At 43.0% G+C, this 24207-nt stretch overlaps 1 long non-coding RNA gene across 1 annotated transcript in view; it reads left to right on the top strand.

Annotated features, from left to right (window-relative positions):
- Positions 1-23286, top strand: part of LOC136562264 (uncharacterized) — a 33775-nt gene extending 10489 nt beyond the window's left edge. The window contains exons 6-8 of the long non-coding RNA XR_010784489.1: positions 3868-4069; positions 19427-19580; positions 22942-23286. This is a non-coding gene — a long non-coding RNA (uncharacterized lncRNA). The remainder of the gene's footprint in view (positions 1-3867; positions 4070-19426; positions 19581-22941) is intronic.
- Positions 23287-24207: the final 921 nt, after the last annotated feature.

Genomic DNA, 24207 nt, shown 5'->3' with positions numbered 1-24207 from the left:
TGTGAAACTTCTCTTTCTTGGTATTAGTCTTTATTAAAATAAGCAGAGTTTTTGGCAGTACGTGCTGTTTTCTTTAATAAGCTTAAAAAGGTGTTAGACAGTCATAAGAGACTGCCACACAGCCAAATTAGTGTCAGTTTTGAATTTAAAAAAAATTGATGCCTTGCAATTGTAAAATACTCTAGGAAATGCTGTTGATTTTACACCTGTTCACTCAGTCACTCCTTCACTGCTGTTGGCTGAAGTAGAAATTATTTCATTCTTGTTAATTCTGTCCTTGCAGTGAATGTTTGCACTTGTGCTGATCCTTCATCTCTGGGTTTCACATCTTCAGCTGGTTCTGTGAGCTCAGTGCCTCTGTGCCTGCCTTTGGTACTGATGCTCTTAAATGTAAAGCAGGCAAGAGATGCAGGAGGTAGTGAGGTGAGCACTGGTTTTCCAGCCACAGGATGTCTGTGGTGCTTGAGGATTATCACACTGGAAGAAGGAAAAGCCTGCGAGATGTTTTTCAGTTCATGCTGTCTGTATTGGATAAAGAGGTTTAGTTTGGATCTCTGATGCACATCAGTTGAAAATCCAAGCAGTTTTCCTGATGCCAGTGACATCCCAGCATGTCTTAGAGAAAGAGAGCTACATTTTTTCCTTTCTGCAAGAATTTTAAAGCCTTCACTTGGAAATTTCAGCAAGAAAATGTTTTCCCCTAAGATATTAACATTTTTTGAACAGTCAGTCAACCTGAAAGGGAGAAGGTATGTTTTGATCTTCTCATCTTCAAGGTTTTTTGCCCCAACATGACAGCTGACAGCACGACAGGACAAAAGCAAGAGTAATGAAACAAGAAAGCAAGAAATCTTTTCTCAGAAATCAAGATTGTCATTTCCAATACTTGGCATGTTGCTTATCTTCATACTCACTCTCCAGCTGAATAGCAGATCCCCCTGAATTGTAAAGAACCTATCTCCTCAGTTTCACAATCTACTTGGGAAAATTGCCATGCAAGCATGGGGGAATCTGACACATCTCTTCAGCATGAAGTGTCAAGCAGCTAAAAGGACAACTGTGTCCATTAAACCACCCAAGCAATTAGAAGCCTCACATTTTGTAATGTTTTAACCAGCTCTTTTTCTCCTACCACATTAATCTGTCACCATTTATCTTATTTTAAAGTCTCTTTGTGTTCCATTTTCTTTTAAAGATTTTGATAGAAGTAACCAAAAATTGTGAAGGTGGTTCTAAGGAAGATGGATTTTTCATTCTAGAAAGTGGATGAATTTTTCATTCTTGTTGACATAGTGATGTTTCACATGGACAAAACAGTCTCTTCACACAGGGTCTGGATTTCTTGATCAGGGCTGTAGCCTCCTTTAGTAGGAAACATGTTCAGAGATCTGTCAGGTATACTGTTGTATTTCTATGGGACTGAAAATCACATTCTTGCTGTTTTGCACTTCTGGAGAGCAATCACTCAGCGGCCACTGTCACTGCAGGAGACCAAATGACACTCTAAAGCCATTTACAAGTAAATTTACAACATTTCCATAATGCATATGTGGCATTTTCCTTGTTCTAATTATGGCCATTTAATTCTCCAAACATCTGTGATCATTATCCTTAATGTCAGACCTGTGTCTTGGTCCTGTGACTGGAGGAAAGTGCTACCAATAAATCTCTGACCTCCTTCCCTCATCACCTTATTGAAGCATTCTGTTAACTATTCCAGCCCTTCTTTGGGTTCATTCATAACAGCAAGCAGCTTAAGCCATGCGTAGCTCTCTCCTTTCTTTTTTTTTTTCTTAATCTTTACACAAATAGCTTAAAGAACATAGGAATCTTTTGATCTTGGTAACCTGTGATCTAGGAATCTTTGGGGCTCATTGAATGCATCTCCTTCCTTCCTTGGCTTTTCATTGGTGCATTTAATTTTGTATTAAGTGCAATATAAGTGTTCATTCCAACTGGCTTTCATTAGAAAATGCTGTTTGGATTGAGAACAATTAATACACTGATGGGATTTCAGGTCTGAATGTACCTGATGGATGGACTCTGCTCCCACCTCAGCACTATCCCATCTTGATGGGGCCAAGTGAGATTGAAATGAGGGTTATTGTGTTGTGTGTTATTGGCTTTCCAGCCATGGTTTGAATGTGAATACAAAATAGGTTTTTCTTCTTGGTTTCATAGATAAAAAAGGCTTTTTTTGTCAGACTGTAAAAGAATTCAGTCTTTCTTGATCCATCAAGAATGAGCAAATGCATTACTGCCCAGAAATGTTGTTTGGAGTGAATTACTTGATCAATAGTTTCAGGCATTAGGAAAAATTTATGTTAATGTCATTCTGGGATCCACTTTAATCTTCCAGTATCTACAGATACCACTCAGAATAGCTTCTCATCGTTGAAGTGTAATGGTGTGAAAGGAGGAGTGGACTGAATATCTGAGAAACTTTCACAACCACTTCTGGACTGCTCCTTTGGCATGAGACCCAAATGTTTAAATTAAGCATTCAGCACGAGGCTGCTGGATCCAGGGATGAGAGGAAGGGTAGGCAAATGAGGTCCATCTATTGGAGATCCTTAGGAGCTCAAAATCAACACAGGAGCAGGCCAGTTCCTTCTGAACGTGAAACTGGAACTAGCGCTGAACTCACGTGAATCCCTAACTAAAATAACCCCACATACAAAGCAATGAGAGATAGCTGGTTTTGCAGAGCTTTCAGTTTCTGTAGACAAGAGGAGGATAAGCAGATCTGGAGATGTGAGTGCCCTGCATTAGCAGGCAGATATCCTGATAGATGGAGTCTTAACCTCTCTGCTAGTCTTGGCTGCACTTGTATCCTTGTGAAATTAAAATCTGATAAGAAACTACTGCTTCCATTTAGATCTACCTCAAAGACACAAATTGAGTTTAAAAATAATTTTGATGGCTGGATGCTCATGCAGAAGCTTAGACATTTGTGAGCTACCATGGATTTCTATGTTGGATGTTTTAAGTTCTTGATGCAAAGAGTGTTATTCCACACTGTAGGAGAGCAAAGGCAGCAGGATTATAGATGTCCTCATCTGTCCTTTGTGCATCTGAAACCCTTCAGGGAACATGACAAGCTGCCTGAAAAAGCCCTGCATGCAGAGACAGATTTGTATGACTAGCTGTGCGTCCTCCTTTTGGAATTTCACATGGGGGAAAGCAGGGCAGTGTCATACATTCAGCCTTAAAACCAATGTTTGCCACACAAATTTGCCTTTGAGTGATGGTAGGGCAGGAAAAGCACACAGCTGGAGTGTGGCTTTGTAATTGTTCTGTAGAGTTGAGCTACAGGTCAGAGGCATCTCTTGGTCCCTGCAAGAAGAGCTTTGCTGAAGCCTTGGACTTTGGTATTTAGTCAATAAGGTCATACAGTCAGGACATCAAGTTTTAGCCCCCAGAATTTCAGCCTAGTCTGCTACTTGAGAGCAAAGATGTGGATTCTATTAGATAACTGGGCCTAGTCCAAAGTCCATTGAAATAACTTCAGTTTTCTGTATTTTCAATGGAATAAGCCTGTTTTAAAGTGCAGTTATTTGAATTCATAAAAAAAGAGTTACTTTGTGATGCTTCCTTGATTATCCTTCTCCCTAAAGATCTTGAATAGTGAACAGTTTTATGGCACTGTACATCTCATATCTCACTTCATGGTGTCCCTGTGGATGGCTGCAGATGCTATTTCTGGTTTACCTTTTTATTTAAACTGGAAACATTTCAGTGACTTTCCAAATGTTCTGAACTCCTCATTGGCAGAAACCATTTACAGGCAGCGATGATCAAATGCACATGTTAGGCTGTGCCTGGCTGGTTTAATGGACATGTTTGTCATTTTCCTTTCACTCTCAGCTTTACATCCAGGCCACATGCCCCAGGATCCTGACCTTGCCCCCTGCCAGGGCAGCATTCCCTTCCCATCCCATGTGGCTGCGAGGTGTGAGCAGGGTGTGCCAGCAGTGCCAGCCTGTTGTCCTGCTCCAGCAGGATTAAATCCTCCACTGGAATGGCAGAGCACCTGAAAATATCATCCTGGACCCAGAAACTTCAACAGGTACTTCCCTATCTTGATAGAGAACGTTCTGTTTTGCAAAGCTTTATAATTTTCTCAAAATATTCATAAGTGACCTTTTGACGGTCTCAGCAATTTCTGAGAGTCTGGAAGCAAGGCTTTAAAGCCTGACACTAACTGATGCACAGAGATGCTTCTGCTTTCACTCTAGCCCAGCTTTTCTGATGTGCAGAGAGGTTTCTCTTTCCAGAAAGTTTTGAAATAGAATCCAAGTAAGTCCTGGCCTGCTGTCCCTGAAATCCCTCCAGAAGAGCTCTGGCTCTGGTTCATTTATTTGTACTAGTCACTGCTCACATAATTTATCTCCCATATATATAAAGTGCAGAAATGCATCAGAATGTGCACAAAACTTTGCATCTTCTGTAATCCAAACAGCACTGGAATTACTGTGTTTTTCTAACTAAAGGTTTAAAATGTTAGGTCTCAGCACAGCAAGATTGCAGGCTGTGCTGTATTTATTTCCCATGTTTTCTTAGCATTGTATAAAGACAGGGAATATCCATTTTAGATGCTGCTTTTCCCCTTGCAATCTTCTTCATTTTGCTTGATTTCATTTATGGTTTCTAGTGCTGTTCTTACTTTAGTGAAATTACTTGTGCTTTGCACTGGTTCCACTGTTAGGAGAGAGATCAGCAGGGGTGGGCGTTGCCATGGTGCACAGAGGACATGCTGCAAGGGATGAGCACCACAAAAAGCCTGGCCATCACCTTGGCTTCTGCAGCTTGTCTGAGACCTCAGTTATTGTTAAAAACACACTGTGGTAAAAAAACCAGAGGTTTGCAAGTGAAACCTGACCTGATTACACACAAAAGAGGCTCGGGTTGCCAAAGCAGGTTTGAGATAGTTGGCATGAAAGAAGGCAGAGGCACTGGGGACGTGAAGCAGCACGTTCTGCTGGTAACCCTGGAGGGCTCCCAAGTGCCTCCAGTATGATCCAAACCCCGCACCCATCCACTGCTCCTCTGGCAGAGTGTCCCTGCTGGGGCTTTGGGTGGGAGAGTTTTGGCCAAAGCTTGAGCTCTATTTAGTTCCCCTGACCTTTGGAGCTGAAAAAGAATCTAAAAATCTTTTCCTTTGATACCATTATGAAGACCCATGGGAATGCACCTGAGAAGGGCAGTGTTTCCTCTTGATACATGCCCATTCCAGAGTGACACACACCTGGGCCTCTTGATTTAAACATGTAGTAGCTGTAGGGCCATGAGTGATCCTGCATGATCAGTGTTTGGACACTCCTGTCACAGGGGAATTATCAGAATTAAATCACTTTTTTCTGTATTATTAAATCTTTGCACACTTTAAGGAGGAGGAAAACTTACTAGTTGCTCATGGACAACCTGAGCTTTGCAATTATTATCTGTCTTAAATGGTGAGCTCTCTTCTTGCTATTGCAGAGCTAAATCCTTGGCAGAGCTAAATCCTCTGCCAAGTCACTGATGGCCATCTCACACTTGCCAAAGCTTTGGCCCACAATCTTCAGGCATGAATTTAAATTTGAAGGCAGCACCAGGGCTTTGGTAAAGTTAAGCTTTAGCTCTTGTTCAAGCACCCATTTAACCACATTTTACTATTGAAAACCACAATGTGGCTGTGGTTCCTTTTGTCTTGTACAAAACCAGTTATTTGAACTGGGCAAAGGTTAGTAGAGTTTTCTGATCCAGAAATTGTTGGCAAGGCAGCTGTTTTGAAGAGTCATAAGCAAGAAATAAACTGTAACAAAGAAAAACCACAATTTGACTTCATTTCATTTAGAGCATCTTGCTAAGAAATAATTGGGAATGAATTGTGTGGCTGCTCTGTCTACACCTCAAGTATGCTGGATGCTCACTAGTGTGAGACTTAAGGCTGATGCAATAGTGAAATCTCCAGACTGCATGGAAAAACATGGAGAAATGAGATTCCCATGGAAGGGTGAAGGAATTAAGGAGAAAAAGTGGTGAAGGAAAGTAAGTGCCTGCCTAAGCAATTTCATGTATGACCTCTTCTAAGCATTGTATTCCAATGATTTCTGGAATGAAAGAAATCTCAGATAGCGGAGCCCAGAGTAATCAGAGATAGAAAACCAGACTTTTACCTGTCTCAAGTGGCTTTATGTTTTATCTGTTCTTTTAAAATTCAAAATACTGCATAACCTTCAAAAAATGTTCTCTTAATATAGTAGCATCCATGCCAAACATGAGATGCAAATGAAATCACATTTGGATGAACTTTAACAGCAATCTTCTAGGGTTAATAATTTCAGAAATAACCTGAGTGAACAGCTGAAGTGTTTTCAGTCCTGTCACTGTAAGCTGATGGATGGCTGTGTCCAGGATGCTGCCTTTGCAGGCTGCCCTCACACTTCCAGAGTGATCTGCACTAGGCTGGCTAAAGGAAGGTCAGAGGGGAAATAAAGAATTTATTTAATTAATTATTTATTTAATTTATTTCAGATGTGTACCAGGATTTGGATAGCATTAGTGTTGGATACTTGCATGATTAACACTTTCCCTGCATCTGAGGCATGGTAGAAAGACCCAGCAGATCTTGTGCCAGTGCAGACATCTGTGAGAAGGCTGGAACACCCAGATTCCTGGGGTGGGCAGGAGCTGCTGGGGATGAATTCACATGACTCAGCTGAAATTGGCAGTGCTGAGAGCTGGGAATCTTGTCCAGTGAGCTCAGAGGCACTGCTGGGGTGGCTTTGCTCAGGAGGAGGACACCAGCTACAGCACAGCCAGCAGATCTTTGTCTTTATCCATCCTTCCTTCCTGGAATCCTTCCTTCCTAAATTCCTAAATTCCTTCCTAAATTCCTTCCTTTCCTTCCTTCCAAAATTCCTTCCTTCCAAAATTCCTTCCAAAATTCCTTCCCTCCTTCCCTCCTGCAGTACTTGTGCCTTCCTCCCACTGATTCAAACCAACTTTAGAGTGATTCAAACCAACTTTAGAGTAATCCTGCACTTTCTTTACCTCCATCAAACAAGAATTCCAGTGTCTCCAGGTGCTGCAAAGAGGCTGCTCCATGCCTGCCAGCGTTATTCCCAGGGAGAGAGGGACTAGTTTGTGTCTCTCAGGGAATCTGTGTCTCTCACTGACTGATGGGCAAACACAAAGCTGTGGTGGAGACCTGCAGGTTGTGTTTTCAGGCTTCTGGGGAACATTGCAGGCTCAGCAGAAATGCCTGATGAAGCTACAGATAAGAGCTCTCTGTCTCATGCCTGGGAGTTTCCATGTGAGGATGAGCAGGAGGATGGGTATTGATGCTTCTGGAAAAGGGATGTGCAAGGCAAGGAACTCTGAGTATTTTGGCAAGTGAGCAGGAGAGCACAGGCTGGAATTTTAATGCCTAGCAATTAAGTGTGCTCCAGAATCAGTCCAGATCTGCTGAGGGTTTCTTTCAGGGCAGAAAAAGTGTCTGCAAAACCTTTATGCACCCTCAGATCTCCAAGGGTTTTGTCTTTTTGTTAGAGTGGTTTCCATGACTTCACCCTCTCCAAGTTTGTATTTTTCCTTTCCTTTTGTTTGAGTGGTTGATTTGGTTTGCTTTCTATTTTTTTTTTTTTAATTTTGGGGTGCAGTGTTGGCTGTGAGGTTTCTGAGGTAGGTTTTGTTGGTGGGAGGGGGGTGTTGGTATTTTTTTCTGCTTCATAGAAGATTGAGAATTATCTGTAAGACTTACTAAGGGCTTTCCTCAAAATTATTATCCTGAAGCACAAAGGTCCATAGAGAACATCAGGCTTGTTACAAGATGGAATAGAGGCTGGTAAGCCTGGAGGAGAGGATGGAAAACAGTAATTGGTTGTGAGTAAGTGCCTTCTTTTGGGTGCTGGAGAGCAGTACAAAGACTGGCATTTCATACAGTAATCAAAGTCAGAAATTTAATCCTTCAATTTAATGACCCAGGCATTGTGCCTGTGCAAATTTTCTAAGCAAAGGCAAATACTATTATCAAAGGCACAGGGCTGTTCAGTAAGTCAGCCAGGCTTCTTTGTGCTATCAGCACATCTAAAGATAAGAATTATATCTCCTCAAAGCACATATCTGAAGTATAGTGTAATAAGTCATGTTGTTGGGGCAGCCTCAAAGCAGTGGCAGTTAGATGAAGCATTCCTTGCTTTTAATGAGAACAGGGAAATACCTTCACACGTGGTCTGCTGAGGCTCAGAGGGAAGGGTGCTCCTTGTTAGGGCTCTCTGCCGTGGTTCAACAGGGAGAATTCAGGGAAATGTGCCTGCAGGTGTACAGTGAGGTGCACAGTGCTCTTTGGTCCCTTGATGAAGCAGTTGGATCCTTATGAGAGACTCATTTAAAAAATCAGGGAGGGGAGGGCCAAATTTTGTGTCAACAGCAAACAAAAGGGCAGATGCCCATGTGAGTGCCCAGGCATGTGTTCAGCCTTTCTCCTGCTGCAGTATTTGTGCAGGGATGGGCACAGGTTCACTGCTCAACTCCTCTATTTCATGGGCTAAGAACCTGTGCAGGGGCTTGTTAACAAGTTCACCAGTGAACAGTCTTAAGTGTCTGAAAATTCAAGAGCCCAGAATGAGCTTGTGTCTAGACTTTTCTTTAAAAATCCTGGACCTTTTAGACCTTGGGTGACACAAAGCCTCCAGGAGGCTGCAACCCATCCAGAATGGAGATTTCAGTGCAGGGAAACTTCCACAGCCCGAATCTGCACTCAGGCTCTGGGGGACTCATTATATTTGTATTTGCCAAGGTTGTGTTGGTAGATCTTTTCCTATGGCTGATTATTCAGTGCCAGTCTGATTCATACCTTCAGCTACTTGTCATTTTTGTGATTAAATTCCTTAGCGGTGATAAGGTCTGGAGAAAAACAAAGATAACAAGACAAGGCTAGAATGTGCTTGTTGCAGTCTTGCCCAGTTTAGAGATATTTCCTAAATTGTTTCTTGTTCAGATTAGCTTTTCCTCTTGCTTCCCAGATTGATAAATGCTCAGGAAGGCATAATTAGTGTTTCAAAGTGGAGCTCACAGTTTAAAGCTGTGAATGCTTTATTGTTCTTGTACATGCACGAGTTCTGACCCCTCCATCCCCTAGATCTGGATGCAATACAAGGAACACCACCACTACTTCCAATAATAATAAAGTGCTACTTGGGTTTCATAACCTGCCCCTCCTGATAACATCTGTGATTCAGAGTTAATCATCCACACAACACAGAAGTCAGCAGATCTATTTGAATTCCCTCCTGTCTATTTAAATCCCTTAAACTACCCACAGATCAACCCATGGATGAAAGCCACAAGATTTATATACATTTGTTTTTATAATTGGAAAGAAGCTAGAGCACTTGCCAGAACACCAGGCTGCAGATTGCACCACTCAGTGCAGTTGGGTGAAGCCTGTGCTGCCATTGCCATGTCCAAAGGATCCTAAAGCCCTGAAGTTTCCCCTCCTCTCCTGCTCCCTTGCTGGTCTCTGTCCTCTGAATTAACAAGGGATTAACAAGGTGACTATGAGGAGACACATCCTTCCTGAGATGATCACATTACAGTAGGAATTAGAGCAATCTGAGCATCAGACAGCCCCAGGTGCTGTGGCAAACCAGGCTGCTTCTCACTTTGCAGCTTGGCATATGAAACCTGAGGGGTTTTCCCTGCTTTCACCCTTCTCCTGGCCCAGGGAGTGAGGCTTGGGGGTCTTGAGGGAGCATCTCCTGACCTGATGAGCATCCAAGGCACAGCAGCAGGAAAATGCAAAATACACAATAGTCTGTGATAGAGAGCTTGGGAAGACATCAAGGAGATAGGAACTGAACTGGCATGGGATTCCTCCATGAAACATGTAGGGTGGGAACAGAGATGATAAAATGATGTACTGTGCTTAAATGCAGGAAGTTCTTATTTTTGCTTGAATACATTTGTCTGCAAGCCAAAAGCTGTCTGAGTCAGACCTTGGTTTCATGAGGATCAGCAGATCTGTACCTCAGGGCAGGATCCCTCCTGTAATTTGTTGAGCTTCACAAAACCAAAAATCATTCCTTTTTTTTTGCCTAAGGAGATGTGGATAAAAAAAAAATTAATTTGTATTAAGATATGGTCTATGCTTTTGAATTTTTAATGGCATTTCCTAAATAGCAGTAGAGAGAGAGGCATTTAAATCCCAACACACCTGACTCTAGTTAGCTAAACACACACCTGAATTGTTACAATCCCTGCAAAAAGCAGTCCTCTAGAAGAGGCTATCCTCAGTAACAAGGCCCTGGGAAAATTGGCTGGATGTTCACCCAATAGCCATATTTGTCATTTGTGGGGGTTGGGTGTGTTTACTGGGCTTGAGCTGAAGGCAGAAAACTTTAAAAAAAGCCAAAATCTAAGAAAAGAGGAGTGAGTGACAGCTGCAGGGAGCTGGTGGGGAATGGGGGTTCAAGGAAAGCAGCTTGAGCAGGGAGGAAGGGGCAGAGCCATGGGCAGGTCCCTTGCAGCCCTTCCTCTGCTCCTCCCAGCACCAGGGAGATGTGTGGGCAGCTCTCACTCCTCCTTCCTCACCAGAGCTGCTGGCTGAAGATGAGGTGACTGTCCTGAAAGCAGGTTTTGTGCCAGAGGAGATTCAGCCAAGTGCTGGGCAAGTTGCTGGGAGAATTTTTGTGAGAGAAAAACCAGCTGTATCCTGAGTGAGAGCAAGGAGCACTGACCTCCTGTGATTTATTCTTGGGATGGGTTTGGAGGCTAAATAGGGGCTGTGCGCTTTTTATGGTCCTTTGAAGTTTAAACTTCAGTCTGTAAGAGACTTAGCAAAGCAGCATGTGGGGATTTCTCTTTGGTTCCCATATTATGAACAGGAAAGTTTGAAATTCCCAGTTCTCTCACTCCCTTTGAAAGTTCAGCTCACGTAGATGTTGACCAAAATGTCAGAGGGGTTGTTTTTAAATAGGAGTAATAACAGTTGGGGGAGACTGACTCACTGGATGGAACTCTCTTGTTTTTTCAAGCCCAAGGAAAAAAAGATGTAATTTTCAGTTGTACTCTATGGCATTCCCTCGTTAGTTTACCCCAGATTTTCATCAGTGAGGTCAGGTTTTGGACTGTGCCCTTCCACGTTCATCAGCTATGTGACACACCACGTCAATAAACATGCTAGGGCTGTTTTCTAGAAAAACAGTCATCAGCTTAGAGGTCCCCTTTACTAAAATACAGCCAGGAGTGACCTCCAGGATAACCAGAAACCCCAGCACTGGGTGATACCCATTTGCCCAGGACTCACGCTGCACCTGACATGGCCAATATTGTGTGCTGCTCACAATACTGAACAAGTGTTATTCATCCTCTCCCAGGCAGTCAGAGCCCCAGACTTGCACTTTTTGTATCTTTATTCCAGCCAAATCTCATCTCCCAGTTACGTGACTCGCTTTACATCCCCCCACTCAGGGCAGTCTCCCCTCCTTTGCTGCTTGATCACATTTCTGATCACATTTCTCTGGTGTCTTTGCTTCTGAGAGTTCAGGGTTGAACTGGAGGAGTGTTCTGAGGGCTGTAAATGAGGTATGGATGTGTGTACGTGCAGATCTCTATCTGCCACATGTTACAGAACAGGAAACCTCTCGCCTGCTTTTTTGCCTTTCCCTTGTCCTTTTTATGCTTTTGCTTAACCCAGGAAGGTTGCTCATTGCCAAAACAGAACTTTTTTAAAACTTTCTCTGGTGTTTTTGCTTTACCTGAAAGAGCCAGAACTGCAAATACCAATATCTTGGTGGAAAAAAACCCCAAAGACTTCTTGGGTTTGTTTCATCCAACCATTCCAAAAGAAAAAAAGCAGGATAAACACAATGGTAAAAATGCACGAAGTGCACTGTGGGGATTGTTGAATGACAGTAACAGAGGGGCAGAAATGCCAGGTTTTATATAGTCTGGTGTCAGCAGATCCTCAAAAATTTTGAAAGTAATGTTTGAAACAGTTGGGACCCACTAAACACTGACTTTTTGTGACTTATATTAAGGATTCCTCCTTCAAACTCCAAATTTTTTGGTAAAGACATAAAAAATGTTGGCCTGATTAGGAACATGAATTAAAAAAAAAAGAAAAATGTTCCTTATCTATAAAATGAAATTAACCTGTTCACTTGAAAAGGTTGTGAACACAATTACTTAGTTTTGGGGTGCAAATACCTTAAATAGCTTAAGTTAGTTTTCTATACATGTTAGTATGACTTTTATTTAAACTGGAAAGTTAGACTTTTTACCTAAAAATATTTTAATTTGTTTTTCTTGCAAGAATGAAAGTAGAGGACCAAAAAGTGGCCTGTGTGATAAATAAAATGCTCCAACTGGCGTTTTATTTATCAAGTCTGACTTCTATCCCTTGTATTTCAAGTCTGTCTCCTTTTGTGCTGGTTTTTAAGCACAATAGCATCTAAAGCTATGTTCCCCCAGCCTTCAGGTAGGGCTCTGAAATTACTTTGAGTTTGTAGTTTGGGGTGTCCCATGAATTCAGTGTTTCCATTTCTTGCAGAGGAAGGTACACACACATCCGTTTTACTTTGGCCTCCGTGCCCCAGCCAACCCATTCCTGATTGCTGCTCCTCTCCTGAGGCTGCATCTCTCCCCCAGTTTTGGCAGTGGCTGGGGCACAGGATCGCCCCCAGCTGCAGGGCAGAGCCACAGGAACCCTCCCACAGCCGTGCTGACACCTCTGCTTCTCCTGGAGGAGCTGCAGCCCAGCTCAGACACACACACAGCTATTTTGGAGGGTTTGCTGTGGGTTTTGTGCAAGCTGAAGAAACAGAACTGAAGTGCAGAACTAAATAGGAAACTGTTAAACGCCACTAATTTAAAGAGAAAATAACCCCCTTAATCTTTCCAATGTTTGCATAGAGGATAAGTTCTAAAACCTTCGCTTCTCACAGCTCTTCCCAAGCCCTTTGTGGTGGGACAGTATTTATTTCCATCTCCTCCACAAACTCCAAAGTAGGTGCTTTTCATTTGATCTTTTCAATGCTGGTGTGATTGATTTCATTGCTTCATTCAACCTGCTCATGTGCACCCTGGACTGTAGCACTCCTATTCCCAAATGACCTGGCAACTCAGGATGGTCACAGCTGTGGTTTTTTTCATTTTTAAAAATTCTTTCACCCTCTAGTTTCCTTTTCTAATGCCCTTCTCATTCCTCAGGGGGGTGGCAGCCCCTGTAGCACAGCACCAAAGCTGGTTCCCAGCATCTGGGGGAGTGACAAGCTCTTTTTGTGACGGTGACTCCAGGGGATGAAATGTGCTAATGCAATGCAAATCACCCTTATGAAACAGCCAAATGTCCTGGGACTCCATCCTAGAAATATTCAATGAATATGGCTCTGGTGCATTTCTTTCATTTCCTCTAGTCAGAGGCCAGATCATCTGAAAATATATCTGTTTTTGAGCTGTGCTGTGTTATGACACAGCTGGAGCTGGTTAAAATCTAGAGGGCAGTATCTGGCTTAAGCTGATGGGTCTTTGTGTAGCTTTGATTTATTATTTTAGAACAGCCTGTCCCCTCTCCCATCCTGTAGATAGCTTTGTTTTGTTTTGATGAAAAAAACAGAAAAAGGCCAAAATAGCTTTCCTTTATTGCTGTCCATGTGTAAAGCAGAGTAAAGGTCCAGGCATGCAGACCCCTGATTTCACCACAATGAACTGGTTTCCCCTCATTTATTGCTCTGCAGGCAGAAATGGGTGGTGGGTCACTTCAGGGAATCCTCTGGGAAAATTCTGAGCTTTGTAGAATGCAGAGAGGGAGATGATGAAGGTGGTGCTTCCTTTCTCTAAGCCAAATTTATATTTTCCATTTTTACCAGGAATGTAGGTAGTTCAAAAAATACATTTAAATCCTGGAAGGTTTTGGTGACACAAGGAAAGCAAGCCATGTTTCAGGCATCTTGGTGTTACATGCTGAGCCACTTAAGAGGGGAGAAAGGAGAAAAAAAACCCAAAAAACCAATTATCTTGGTGTTTAGTTTTTCTTTTCATGTGGCTTTCTGCTTTGCACAGCACAAGTGCCTCTCTCAGACAGGAATGGGTGTTGGGGTCTTTTGTGGGAGCTCCTTTCTATCAATAAAAGAATTGTTCTGTATCTGCAGCTTTGGCTCTTGAGGCTTGTACCAAAGGTTTCTAGTTTGGAGCCTTTTTTTTATCTGAAAGAGGGTGGAAATAGGAACCACAGGATGAAGGAAAGACATAGGGGCAATTTTATTGTAAATGTGTAAGCTGAAATTTGGGGAAACAGGAGTTAAAAGATGATTTAACTTTATCCTTGGTTATTCTAAACTGACATTGAAGAAACAGCCAGGGAGAAAATGGAAACCATAATAATAAACTTCACTGTAAAGTGGAGGAAGCAGGTCTCTTTAGACTGTGGCTCTGGTTCAAGTTGGAGATTACTTTTCTAATTCCTGAATCTGTGCCCCAGGAGAAATGTCTGCTGGATGCTGGTTCCCTCTCCTGCAGCAGTGAGACAGAGTGGGTATGTGACTGCTTGTACCTCAGCCTTACAGGGCAAGCAAGAGAAAATCCCTGGTTTTAAACCATCCTGGCACCTGACTCAAAGTTCTCAGAGGTCAGCCGGGGTCCCTGGATCAGACCTCTGTAATAAGCAGCCGTTGTTTCCAGACAAAGCAAAAAAATCTGATTTTCTTTGGCTTTGAGGATTTGTTGTGTTTTTTTTTTAGAGCAGAAAGAGAACCTCAAAGGCCATTTCTTTGTTTTCCCCTGAAGTCTGTACTCTTGGCTGCTGACCATCTCTCTGTACTCAAGCCCTTAAGTGCATTTTTTCCCTTTGCCCCTGCCTGCCCTTTTTGCCAGCAGAGGACACTGGCTGTGTGTCACCCTCTGCCATCCCAGGGAAGCTGTTTCCAGGTGGTGGCAGCGAGGGACAGGGACAGTGCCCAGTGTCCAGCACATGGAGCTGGTGAGTGGCTCTTCCACCCAACAGGGGTGAGCCCTGCTGTGCCCTGGCAGGGCAGAAAACCCTCGGGGCTTTTTTGCTTACCCCAGCACCTCCTTTCTCCTTCTCACAGGTGAAATTCAGGTCTGTCTGCCTTGCATGCTCTCCGTGATTTCAAGCCAAAAGGGGTTTCCAGGCTGGAGTACCTGGGTCTGTGTCTGTACCCAAGCTGAGATTGGCAGTGCTGCTCAGCAAAGGGCTGATTTCTAGGCTGGCCTGGGCTCCTTGTGCATCCCTGCTGCTTAGATTGCAGCATGGGGTAAATATTTGTTTAAACCCATTGTACCCCAGAGGGCCGTGAGAAACACCCCTCTCGTGACCAACACTGAGACAGTTTGTGAAGCTTCAACCTCCTCATATGCCCACAAAAAGAGATTTCTAAAATAATCCCAATCTAAAAAATCAGGTTTTGTGAAAAAGGGAGAGCACTGCAGCACATCTCTTCGTTTGGAGGCATGAAGACTCCTGAAATTTTTGCAGTGTCTTTGTGAGACTTGAGGACACCTTTGGTTAAAAAAACATATTACGAAACTGTGTTTCTCAGTCAGCTAAAATAGTTAGGCAGGAAAAAAGTGTTTTGTGGTTTAACCATGAGTCCCATGATGCTTCACCTGACTAAGTAGCTACTTCAGGGATCAATCCACAAATGCCAGATTTGAAAATAAGATGGGATATATTTATTCATTCAACCATAACACATGAGCAATCGAATCCCGGAATTCCTTCCCTGCTAACCAGGCTCCTTGATGATGGCCAGGTCTCTCTCATCACAGGAATTGTGAAACACCAATTTGGTAATTAAATCTCCTTTTTTTTAAAAAAAAAAAAAAAAAGGTTGCTGAAATTCTGTAAACATGTTGTTTACTACTAAATAGCAGGAAAACTGGTCACACGTGTGGGGGGGAGCCATGAGCTGCCAGCAGCCATCTGGAGCTGGCACATGCAGACTGATGGGTCTAACCTGACTGGATTCTGGCAGTATCAGCACTTTGCTTCTCTCTTTAGTTCAGCAGTTATTTTTTTAGCCTTTCAGAGTCCAGAAGTTATGGGATTGGCTTTTTTCTTTTCCTGTTGTTGTTTTTTAGACTATTTCATAATGAGTGGGATGTTTCCCCTTCTTTTTTTAACCCCACATGCTGGATCCTTGGAAAGGAACCAAGCTTACTCAGTCTTCCAGACAGATAGAAACAAATATTTAGTTTTAAAAGAGATAGAAGGAAGAATCCTTGCAAAGCTCGTGTATCTTTTTGATCCTGGAGCTGAACTGAGCTGTTTATATAATTTCCTCAGCCTGAATTGCAGAATGGACAGGATTGAACACATACTTGGAACAGTTAGAAATAAAAATGAACTGCAAAGGCCAGAAGCCCTGGCTGCCTTGGAGCTTCTGTCATGCACAGTTTGGGCTGAGCTGGTGCTGGTAACTCCAAGCAAACCTGTGTCCCCCTTCACTACAGCCTCTGCACAGCTGCTGCTCCTCTGGTGCCATGTCACCAGGCCTGGGGGCATGGTGACCACCTGGGTGCACATTCATGGCACCTCTTCCCCTCATTTTTCTTTCTTTTAAATCAGAAAGGACTCTTGGGAGGGCTTATTTTAGATGAGTTTGAATTCCAAAGACATTGCTGCTGTGTTTCAAACCAGCAAGTAATTCTGATTACCAGGAATAACTGAAAAACTAGAGGCGGCTTTTCTGCTCATTTGCTGTATGTTCACCCCACTCTAAATCCTGCAGAACTATCTCAGGCTTGTACAGATCTGCACTTGATTTTCTAGCCAGGCAAAATGTGTGAAATCCATGCTCAACTTCAAGCCAGAGTGTTTATCAGAGGATCCCTCAAATTGCAACAACCCTTTTATAAATACTGATAATGAATACAAATGTGAATCAGGATCACAATTTGAGCAAAGGATTCTTACTTGAGGGATCATGTATATCTGGGCATTGATAGCCAGTGTGGTTTTGCTGATGAAAACCAGTTAGCAAGGCAGTTCCTAAGGTTGTCTCTGGTGTAATTGCAGGTTGCTGTCAGCAGCACACCCTCAGTTGAGATCCTCATGAGGATCCAGATCCAGTCTCTTGGCAGGGCAGACATACAAACCCACTTTACATCTGCATTCATTAAGGTATTTTGTGTTTTACTGAATTTGAAGTAGTGGTTAAATAGGGGAAGCTTTATCTCCAAGGAAAGTTGCTGCAGAATCTTGCTGAGCCTTGGCAGAAGGAAATGGGAAGTTCCCTTGGAAGGAGCAAGTACATTGTTCTCCCTTACAATTAACTCAATTAAAGTCACTGGGAGTTGTATTCTATTCAGATGAGGATTTGAGCTCTTAGGGGAAAAAAAAAAGGCCTTTTATCACCTAGGAAGAAGAATTGACACCACTGCTCTAATGTAGAGGAAGGGGAGGAAAAAGCAAACTAGAAGCCATTGTTTACAAAGGATGTGGGGGAAAAAACAAGTTTGTTTTTCTGATTATCTCTGCTGGCATTGCACTAAAAGATAAAAATAACTATATTTCACTACTAAAGAGGTTTGGAACTGTCAGATTGTCCCTGCACATGCCTTATATGTGTCTAGACAGAGAAGGGTGACTGAAATAATTCTTGCAAGGACACTGCCAAGGCTTACACGCTTGCGTGCAACTGAATCATAATTAATGCTAACAAATTCCAAGCAAAGCTGGTACAGCATCCTTAAGGAATATGAGCAGCCAAGGTTTCTTGCTAGTCAAAAATGTATTCCAAGCCACTAGCAAGCAGGTGTTAGTGGAGGCAGCATCCTCCCCATGGTGAGGCACAGACACCTGTGTGTGCAGCACTCGTGGCACAGGTGTGGAATCCTCAAAGCTTCTTTGTCTTTTCTGAGGCTTTGATGCAAATTGTTGTTTTTCTAAGGAAGTTTTAATTTCAACACATGTAGTCCTAGCTGAGGTAAAGGCTGGTACAGGCAAATGGTAAAGGGTAATGCCTAAAGGTGGATTCTTACCCTAAATCTTGAAAGGCACAGAACATTTGGAAAATGAAGGAGGACACCTTTTGTTCTTGTTTTGCTGAATGAAATGCAAAAGTCGGAGATGTTTTAAATTTTTGATCCAAGCTCCCCAAAGGCTGAGTGAGCTGGCTGTGGTGTGCCCTGCCCCAGGTCCCACAGGGCTGTGTGCTGGCTCCTCGGGGGCTCTGCAGTGTGCAGATGGGACAGGACAGGGCAGATCACAGCTGCCCCTTGCAGTGGCTCACCTGTGGGTCTGTTTGCTGGGGTGGTTGCTCTCTGCTGTGCTTGCATCCAGACTTTCACACACTTCCCACGCTTAGGATGGTCAGACAGCCAGGACAGGCAAAAGATTTTGTCTGTGTTTGCTCTTTGTCACTCCCCTTTGCCCACCCATGGCCTGGACATTCATGTTTCCCTTACCCTTGACCCCATATTGCATTCAGCATCCTCTGACATCTTGCTGAAGTCACTTTTTAACACTTGGCTCCCACATTTAGCCTGGCCTTATATTCCCTGGAGATATGCATGTTTCAGATTGATGGGATGTGAACTTCCTGGTGCTTGCAGGCTTTGGAAAATTGTGTGCACTGCAGTCCTGTGTATCCTGGGCTCAGTGTTCTGACAGCCTGACCTTGCTGTGCTGTTGCTCTCCTTGGTGGAGGTTCTGTTCTCTCAGCATGGGCTGTCCCCAAGATGCTGGGAGGACACACCAGTGCCAGGCTGCTCAGAGAGCACCTGGCTGTCTAAAAGTAAATACCATGGCACATCTTGAGATGTGTAACCTGGGGAAGGAGTTCTTGCTGTAGGAGAAGAGCAAGAGCTGTTTCTGCCACAATTTTGAGGCACTGGGACAGGCCTTCCAAGAAGGAATAGTTTGGTTTGGATATTTACATTTTCAGGGAAAACAACAAAAAAATGCATGTGTAATTTCTATTCCCCTGTCTGCTGTCTCAGCACCTCTCCCTTGCTCCATGGGCAAATCTGCTTTGCCCAGTGACAGTAATTTTCCCCACATGAAAGGAAACTGTATTAAGGCTGAACTAAGCATTTTACTCTCAGGATTCTTGGCTTCCTATATGTGTCTTACTAATCCACAGAAGATGCTGATGACCTCATTTGCCCATGGTTTTGTACCCCTTTGAGAAGGGGTTTTGCTTCCTCCTTCCACTGACCAACAATCAATGATGTCACTTCATCTGTACCAATGATACATTTAAAATTATAGGTATTTATATATATATTTATCCATACTTTTTTATTTATCCATACTTATTTATCCACACTTTTCTGTATTGGATACATTTAAAATTATAGGTGTTTTTAAAATGTAGATATTTTCCTTGCTTGTAACTCCCTTATGGAGGAGCAGGATCATAGTCTAAGGCTCCTCAGCCTGCCTCCATATGCCCTACCTCTGCTTTTCTCATTGCAGGTAAATGGCACAGTGCTCCTGCTCACCAGCACTGGGATATTCCTCGTGGTGCTGGATGAATGTTCAGGAGCAGTCATGGTAGGCAGCACTTTGGCACAGTTACCAGAAATGCCCTTGCAGTAACTGCAAATGTTCAAACATCCATGAAAGAGAGGTAAGAAAACTGCTGAGACTCCACTTCGTGTAGCAACCTGTGGCTGATAGACAAAGAAAGGAAAATGATGTCATTTCATAACCAAACCTGTGCTCTGAAGAAATCTGACACAAATTAAAATGCACAAATCCCAAGCATCAGCCAGATAAGAGGAGCAGCATTTCTCCCCCAGGATTGTACAGATTAGAGCAGACAGAAACAGGTTTTCTAAAAAACTGGCAATTTCTTCTGAATAAGCCAGTCATTTTCCAGCATGGAGAGATAAGATCCTTGCAATGACACTTGCACCCATCCCCATGCCCTCCCACTTCCTGGCAGCCAGTGATTCAGTTTTCCATTTTGGAAACAAGTCCATTTCTGTTTATTCTTACTGATTGTTTTTGTCTCCTGTGACAGATGAAAACCATAGGTGTGCCAGATTTTCCAGTGGGACTTTTCTTGGGGGAGCCAGTGACTAGTCCTGCCTGCCTGCTGGCTCTCCTGCCTTGTGTGGGTCCTGGCAATGGCCTGGACCATCTCTGTTTGTGTCTGTCCCACATTCCTTGTGGCTTTCTGTGCTGCCACATAAACATGGAACAACAGAGATGGATAGCTATATTCTTGGCTGCTGGCAGGAGCAGGTCAAGTAGCCAGAAAACAGACTTTCAGTCCAAGGCATTTCTGAGCAGTTCATGGCCAAAGATTAGCACACTGCTGAGTTATTACATCTGCATTTCTGCACATGAGTGTGTGCATGTCTCAGATGTGCATGAAGGGACACGGATCCATGCAATGTCTGTATATTCAGTTTGTTTTCCTGGTAAGATTTTGCAGTGAGGCATTCAGCTAAATGTGACCACTGGTGCCTGCAATTCCCTGCAGGAACAACTCACTGGGGACTGAAAGGACATCTGTGAGCACCAAAGATTGAAGATTGATTGAGAATCAGGGCCAGGATGTAGATGGTTTCAGAGTCTCAGCACTCCCATAAGTCAGAGATGCACTCAAAGTAATTTGGGCTTTCCATGTGAAACACAGGTTTAATCTAGGACTATTTAAATGGAGAGTTTACAAGGGATTGAAATTAAGGGGATTTAGGTGTTCTTAAAGTCAAGCATGCTCCTACATACTTTTCAGTATTGGAGCTTAAAGGTCTTGAAGATCCTTAATGAAGGAATATTTTGCAATCATGCAGTAATTACTGCTCTTCTTTTCAGATCACTTATCCTTGTGTGCTCTAGAAATATCAGAGACCTGCTGGGCATGTCTGAAATGTCAGTTTTTGTCAGGTTAGCTTCAGCAAAGCCTATTATCAAGGGAGGTAAATGTATTTATTCTATCATGTTTCTTTGGCTTTTAATTAGGTTGGAAAGCCCAGAAGAATTACTGGTTTGTATCCCATCCAAAAATGTACATGCAGTTATACAGTGCTTATCAATATACTTCCCACCACAATATGCCAGTGAAACCCAGTGAAAACCTCTTGGCTTAGGGATGGTGAGAAAGAGGAGAGTTATTTCAGGATTTTGACTCCATTTTGCTAGTGAGATATTGCATGCTGCAAATTTTTCATCCTAAAGGGAGCTTGGTTTGCTAACGAAAAAAAAGAGAGAATCATCTGATAAAGATTCCATCTTGAAAGTTCCAGTTCTTTGTGAGGAAAAACAATCATAACCTGAAAACCTGATGAAAAAGAAAGCAGTCTGCAGTGAAATAAGAACTATTTATTGTTTTGGATAGAAGGATGGTGAAATCAATCGTTTGGGAGAGTCCTTATTATAATTTTACCTTGTATTGCTGCAAGAAATCCATTGGTTTCATTAGTCCAGAAAATCCATGCTGGGTTTCCTACGGAAAACTAGAGGGTATTGAGTCCAGGTTTGGATGAATAATGTGAGTGCTAAGGAAATCAAGAAAACAGCAACCTAACTTGATGCAGATTTCAGAGATCAGATGGAAAATTGACTGTATTTCCAGCTTCTTATTTTTTGGGACAGAGGTGGGACAGCTGGTTGCAGGGGACTGGGGATGTTTCTCCCACTGCTTAACTGAAATTCATATCAATTTCTGGTTGAAATTTCAAAGCTCATTGCTATGACCATTCCAGTGGAGGACAACACGGCCTTTACAGCAGAGGCAGTGATTTCATTTCGGTGCATGTTTGATTCGTGAGAAGCTGCTTCTTCTTTCATCCTTTGAAAAGCAAAAATTTGATGTTTTCTTTTTTGTTTTTGCCCTGAAACTTTATTGTTTCATTCTTTCATCAAAGCCCTGCATACTTTTGAAAGGAATTTTTTTATTAAAAAGGAATCTTTTTTTTTGTTTGTTTGTTTGTTTTGCCAAACTTTGTTCCCTGAACCACCTGTGCCATCCTCTTGGCTGTTTTGGGAGCTTGGTTCAGGCAGGGCCAGCACCACCCTGGGGACACTCTGGCTGGGGTTTTGTCCTGTCCCTGCCACGTTGGTGCCTTGCTGGTGCTGGCAGTGGGACTGAGCTGCTGCTGGCTGATCTCAAGCTGCCCCTGCTTTGCCTTTCCTAAGGGCAAGGGTGCTCACCCGTGTGCCTGCCCTGGTTTCCAGTCTGGGGAATCATGTTCTGCTCCACAAGCTTCCTCCTGCTGTTTCAGGTATTTGGACTATTTTGACTTCACAGCTCCAGGACTGCTCTGTGCTGGGGGGGCTGCATTTCAGGGCAGGCTGGAGCATTTCTCCCAAGCACACATTGCTTCTGCCAAGGATAATGCAAAAAAAACCCCCAATCCTCTTGACCCCAGCGGGATCAGGATTTAGGGTCTTGTTTCCTGGTTTTGTAAAACTTTATTTAAATTAGGAGTGTTTACAGGAATGGTCTCGATCCAGCCAGCTGCAAATAGCCTTGGGAGTCTTTGCAATGAAAAACATAATATAAACACAAGACATTATTATTAAAATGGAAGAATACATAATGCCTTTGTACATTGGGACAGCAGAGAACCAGAGCAGAGTTGACATGAGGGATAGTTAAGGCATAACAGGATGAAACAGATGTAAACTAATAAAAGAAGGATTCAAAGTGTCTAACCATTTTCAGGTAGTCAGATAAGTAGAAGTACCAGTTTTATTTAAAAATAAAGAGTAAAATAACATTTTTGCTAACTGACATCTGGGTACCTGGCTTAGCTTGTTGAAATACCAGCAGATCCATGAGGCAGCAAGTTTACAATTTCACTGAGGCTCATTCCCACTTCCTTCCACTTTCTCCTGTATTTTCTGTAATTTTAATTCAAGAAGTAGAAGAAGGGCTAAGAAAGGTCCATGATGTGTGGAGGGATCCCAAGCTGTGCTGCTGGTAAGTGAGCTGCCACACCCAGAGGGTCACTCCTCTCCTTGTGTCTGTTTTTCAGGGAGTTTTGCCATGCTTGGCTATAAAGGACAAGCCAAACCATCCTGGATTAAAGTCTTTAATTATGCTGGTTATCAGAAAGCTGCTTCTCTTCAGCATTATGTTCCCTTGAAGCTGTAAGAATATCAGGGTCCTGATAATACTGTTGAGCCACTAAAATTTTCTTTTTCTCAGACCTGCTTGGAGCACATCTCTGCAAAGGCTGGGGTGCCCTGGGGCACTGCTGGGGAGCACCAGCCAGGCAGAGCCCAGCACCACCACCAAAACCTGCTGTTCTTACCAGATTGTACCAAACTGATGGTGTTCACTTGTATATTTTATAACCAATAAATATATTCTCACCTTACCCTCTGTGGTAGAGCTTTATTTTTCAATCAGTGCCTTACAGAGAAGAACAGGAGCAGTCTGTGGGCTGCCCTTCCCTGGGGGAAGTGTTTCAACATATCTGTGATTTGGTACCAAAGGTAAGTTTTAAAGGCAAGTGTTGCTCTGTGGTTACTGTGGGACTACAAATGAAATTTGGCGTGGAAATTTAGCAATTCCAGGGAAACATGAACTTAAGCAAAGGTAGGGAATTCTCCCTTAATTCCTGCTTTTACCCATTAATGTCTGCTTTTTAAAAAAGGTGTCCATCTGCTGTGGCATCTTAGGTGAACTCAGCAACCTCTGCTTGGTCAGTGTGCAGTGATCTTGTGACAAAGTCTTCTAATCAAACTGAGCTCAGAGCACAACAAGGAGTTACAAATGTGTTTCTGTCTGAAGCTAATGACTAGTCAAATGATGTTTGTCTAACTGATGTGAACACTTAATTAAGGACCTACAGGAACAAAACCCAGGATAAAGTATGTGCTGCTTAGAGTAAAGCTTTGTGTTCCTTTCAGGCAATGCTTGTGGTGACTTTTGGCTCCCATTGAGGACTGAAATATTGTCAGTATTATTGGTTAATTCTCTTTGCTTTATGTTTATGCTGCAGCTGTTTGACGTAAAGACAAAAATAAGAGATTTATATGCAAAGTGAGAAAAAAACTGATGGCCCCCCTGACTGCAGCTAGGCACAAAGTGACCCTGAAATGATGAAAGAGTCACTTGGGCTTGAACATGATGCTACCTGGTGACAACAGTGGTGGGACAGGTGATTTCAGATCACCCCTGCCATTGAATAACAAGGGCTGCTCAAACAGGTAGGTGAAGGTTGTGCAACTGATGTCCTGTTGTTTCTCTGGCATTCTCAGAAATGGCCAAACAAGCTGCTTCAGGGAAAGGTTAG

This window comes from Molothrus aeneus, chromosome 13, assembly GCF_037042795.1.
Source record: "Molothrus aeneus isolate 106 chromosome 13, BPBGC_Maene_1.0, whole genome shotgun sequence".
NCBI classification, from domain to species: Eukaryota; Metazoa; Chordata; class Aves; order Passeriformes; family Icteridae; genus Molothrus; species Molothrus aeneus.
The sequence above is the reverse complement of the archived record's forward strand: the minus strand, read 5'-3'. Positions and strand labels throughout refer to the sequence as shown.